The following is a 5,072-nucleotide window of genomic DNA, read 5'->3' as shown; positions in this document are numbered from 1 at the left end:
TCTCATGGTTTTTGACAATATTAATTTGTAGGAGTAAAAAAGTCAGGTGTACATGTCCAAAGTATAGAAGAGAATTGGTGCAGGTAATTCAGACAGTAGTGGAGATTTTTGCTTTAGTTATGAACATCAGCTTTATAAATGTTACAAGTACTAGTAGTACTACTATTTATTAAGGACTTACTGTGTTTAGAGCACTGTACTAGGCATTGCCCCTCTCAGGACAGCACCTGGAGAGTTTCCTGTACTCTACCAGTCTTAGCTACGGGAGGAAGAGTCAAGTAGAACCATACCCATTCCATTCCTAGCTTGGGCAGTGGCTAGCCAGTGGAAGGCAATCTACTACAAGTCAAAATTCACCTGTGCTGAGCAGCAGCAGTATGAGAGCGAGTCGAGGGCGTGGACTCGGAACTGTGTGGAAGAAGGCAGTGGTAAACCATTTCCATATTTGTACCAAGAAACTCTATGGATACACTAGCAGAACGATTGCAGATGGAGGTGGGTTGTTCTGGGAGAGATGTGCCCATGAAGTCGCTATGGTTCAAAGATGACTAAAAAGCGTTAAGACAAGACATGACTAGGCACTGGGAAAGAGTTCATAGGTGGGAATTAGACATGGATCCTATCCTCTGAGGGGCTTTGACCATGAAAACTTTACCTAAAAATGTTATTCGACCGAAGGTTTTTTCCTGCCTCTCCAGACACAAGAAAACTGTTATTAAGATATCATGATAGCGAAATGTTTTAGAATACTATTGTGTAAGTATTTATGATGTAATATGGTATAATATCATGGGGAAAGAGCGGGGCCTACTGGAAAGGGCACGGACCTGGGAATCAGAGGACATGAGTTCTAATCCCGGCTCTGCCACGTGCCTGCTATGCGACCTTGGGCAAAGCACTTCATTTCTCTGGGCATCTGTTACCTCATCCGAAAAATGGGGATTCAGGCTGTGAGCCCCATTTGGGACATGGACTGTGTCAAACCTGATTAGTATCTACCCCAGAGCTTCGTAAAGTGCTTAGCACATAGTAAGAGATTAACAAGTACCTTAGTACCCCCAACAAAAAGCCTAATATGGGGATGGCTGCTGAGGGGATCTCTGGAGACAAATGTAATAAATCAGTGTTATTTAGTGACTGTTTAATGTGTGCAGAACACTGTCTTAATTGCTACAGTGCCTTTGAAGAGCTTACAATCTTGAGGAGAGCCTCAAGGTTATATAGGAAGTCATTATGTTATCCTTTGTGGCCTCCACAACACAAGCAAGGCATCCTGGATCAGGATGTTCAATTTAGGGAATGGGGTGTAATTTTTTTCCCCATCTCAGAAGTTTGAAAGTACCTTACCAGTCTGACCACAGCTGTAGAATCCATTAGCCCATTTTCCCATAGGTTTTTAGTTTTATTAATGGTGATTTTCCCAACCACATTCATAAACCAAACTCAGGAGTTAACCAGAATAATCTATATGTGAAAGTATCCTGGAGTTAAATAATGCAGATTACAATTTTGTTTACCAGTTTTATTCCAAGTTCTTAAATTTATTCCCTGGGGAAACTTGGAGCAGTTTGGGGGAAAACATTACATCTTTCAGCTACCTGGAGAATAATTTAGTGCTCTGTCATAGTAAATTCACAATGTAGGCAGCAATGCTAAATAATCTCTTCGTGGTCTGAAATAATTAACATTCCTCCCAAAGTACCTAATTTACAACCAGGGAGTAAACGTAGACACTTAGAGACTCAAGGTTTGTTTTTTTTTTGTATAGTAATTCTATAAATGATTATTATAACAAATATCAGGAGAGTGTAAATTTGTGTTTTTAAAAAGTTGTTATAGTAAAATTTGCTTTGGTTAATTTAAGAATAAATACTGACAAAACTATTCTAAACGTGCTTAAAATTGAGAATTTGTTATTTTGCTAGTTAAAATAACAGTTCATCACTGAAATGTTAATAACAACTAATTCATTATGACATTAATGTATTATATATATGTCTTTCTATAACACTATTACTAGTTTATAGTTGAGTTTTCTCTATAGCAAACTTATGCATTCAGTCATGTTCTCTAGTACTCAGTTGTAAGGTAAGGATTGTATACCATTGGATATCATTCCACGCAGTTTTGAGTAACCATAATTTTCTGGGGATCTCATCATTTCTGAGCCAAAGAAACAAAAATAGCATGGAGAGATAACCACTCCACCTAAAAGATCTAAGCCACCCAATCTAAATGATTACTTATCCTGTCCTCCCTCTGCATTTGGTGTCATCACTAGATTTGAGCTCTGGGAATTAGCAAATTTATGTGCCCCAAGAACGCTATCAAGATTCTGAGGCTATTTCATGATGGACTGGCTGGCTGAGTTATTAATAATAATAATTATTATTGTGGTATTTGTTAAGTGCTTACTATGTGCCAGATACTCTACTAAGCACTAGGGTGGATAAAAGCAAATTGGATTGGACACAGTCCCTGTCCCATGTGGGGCTCACAGCCTCAATCCCCATTTTATAGGTGAGGTAACTGTGGCCCAGAGAAGTGAAGTGACCTGCCCAAGGCCATGTAGCAGACAAGTGGCAGAGCCAGGCTTAGAACCCATGACCTTTTGACTCCCAGGCCTGTATTCTGTCCACCACACCATGAGGGTACCTTCTCTGATTCATTACCCAGTACCCATGGAATAAAGGAGGGTTGGGTAGTGGGCCTGGTCCTATTTTTTTTTCATGGTATTCGTTAAATGCGAGGGGTCCCCGTCGGTTCTGGGGGGACCCACCCCCCTTACCCCCGTCGATTTCTGTGTGCCCCAACCATAAATTTGGGGTGACTCCCCACCCCCTAAAAAAAGAACCGAAAAGAAAAATAAAACCAAAAACACACCCCACAGTTCTCTGGCATGTTTGTGCCGGGGGATGGCAGTCGGGGAGCCCGTTGTTGGGTAGGGACCGTCTCTATATGTTGCCAACTTGTACTTCCCAAGCGCTTAGTACAGTGGTCTCCACACAGTAAGCGCTCAATAAATACAATTGAATGAATGAATGAATGTACCAAACACTGTTCTAAGCACTGTGGTACATACAAGTTATTAAGTCAGACACAGTCCCTGTTCCTCATGGGGTTCACAGTCTAAGTAGAGGAAAAACAGGTATCTGTATTTTACAGTTGAGGAAACAGACACAGGGAAGTTAAATGACTTTCTCGAGGTCACACGGCAATCCTGTCTGTTTTACCTTCACAACATCACCAAAATCCGCTCCTTTCTCTCTGTCCAAACTGCTACCACTTAATACAAGCACTTACCCTATCCTGCCTTGATTATTGTATCAGCCTCCTCACTGACCTCCCTGCCTCCTGTCTCTCCCCACTCCAATCCATACTTCATTCTGCTGCCCAAATCATTTTCCCTCAAAAACGTTCAAACCATGTTTCCCTACTCCTCAAGAAACTCCAGTGTTTGTCCACCCACCTCAGCATTAAACCAAAAGTCCTCACCATTGGCACTTAGTCACCTTGCCCCCTCCTACCTCACCTCGCTACTCTCCTAGTACAACCCAACCCACACACTTTGTTCCTCTAATGCTAACCTTCTCACTGTACCTCGATTTCGTCTATCTGGCCACTGACCTCTTGTGCACATCCTACCTCTGGCCTCTGAACGCCCTCCCTCCTCATATCAGGCAGATAATTGCTCTCCCCTACTTCAAAACCTTATTGAAGGTACATCTCCAAGAAGCCTTCCCTGACTAAGCCCTCCTCTCTTCTTCTCCCATTCCCTTCTGTGCCACTACTACTTGTTTCTTCATTCATCCTCCCTTCCATATCCACAGTGTATATACATATATACACCTGTAAATAGCTGTAATTTATTTATTTATTTGTGTATTTATTTACCTATATATTTATTTATATTCATGCCTGTCTCTCTCCCTAGACTGTGAGCTCGTTGTGGGTAGGAATTTGTCCGTTTGTTGTTATATTGTGCTCTACTTTGCACACTTAATAAATGCCATTATTATTATTATTATTACTAAGCGATTGTACAATATAACAATAAACAGACACATTCCTTGCCCACTATGAGCTTATAGTCTAGAGGGGGAGATTGGCATTCACATAAATAAATAAATAAATAAATAAATAAATAAATTACAGGTGTGTACAGAAATTTCGTGGAGTTAGGAGGCGGGATGAATAAAGGGAGCAAGTGAGCAAGTCAGGGTGACACAAAAGGGAGCGGGAGAAGAGGAAAGGCGGATTTCATCGGGGAAGGCCTTTTGGAGATGTGTCTTCAATAAGGCTTTGAAGCTGGGGAGAGTAAATGTCTGTCAGAGTGTCTGGCTTCATGCCGTAATTATCCTGTTCTCCTTCCTCCTTAGACTGTGAGCCCCACGTGGAACAGGGGCTGTGTCCAACCTAAATCGCTCGTTTCTAGCCCAGCACTTAGAACAGTGTTTGACCCCCTCCCCAACCCCCCTGCCTTACCTCCTTCCCCTCCCCACAGCACCTGTAGATATATATATATATATATATATATATATATATATATATATATTTGTACATATTTATTACTCTATTTTATTTGTACATATTTATTCTATTTATTTTATTTTGTTAATATGTTTTGTTTTGTTCTCTACTTCTTCTAGACTGTGAGCCCACTGTTGGGTAGGGACCGTCTCTATATGTTGCCAACTTGTACTTCCCAAGCGCTTAGTACAGTGCTCTGCACACAGTAAGCGCTCAATAAATACGATTGAATGAACGAATGAATGAATGACTGACAATGAATGAATGAAAGCAAGCAATTGACAGAGCCGGGTTTTAGAATCCGGGTTCTTCTGACTCCCTGTCCCTTGCTCAAGCTGTGCTTGAAGATGTAGCAAGAGATCCGGAAGCAGGTGTTAGAATATGCTTCTGTACCCCTGGGAAGCTCTTCCAAGTCAGCAGGCTTTGAACATCATGCAGAATGATAGGGGCAGTCATTCAATAAGTACTATATACGGTTAACGACATCCTAGAAGGCCATACCCAAGAAGGCAGGCAAATGATTATAAACTGTTTCACTGAAT

General features: G+C 41.2%; 1 non-coding gene across 1 annotated transcript; it reads left to right on the top strand.

The window, feature by feature from the left end:
* Positions 1-209: 209 nt before the first annotated feature.
* LOC119924958 lies at positions 210-347 on the top strand. The gene has a single exon (XR_005449634.1). It is a non-coding gene; the product is annotated as a small nucleolar RNA SNORA7 (small nucleolar RNA).
* The last annotated feature ends 4,725 nt before the right edge of the window (positions 348-5,072 follow it).

Source organism: Tachyglossus aculeatus, chromosome 2 (genome assembly GCF_015852505.1).
Source record: "Tachyglossus aculeatus isolate mTacAcu1 chromosome 2, mTacAcu1.pri, whole genome shotgun sequence".
Classification (NCBI taxonomy): domain Eukaryota; kingdom Metazoa; phylum Chordata; class Mammalia; order Monotremata; family Tachyglossidae; genus Tachyglossus; species Tachyglossus aculeatus.
This window is presented reverse-complemented; position numbering and strand designations above follow the sequence as displayed.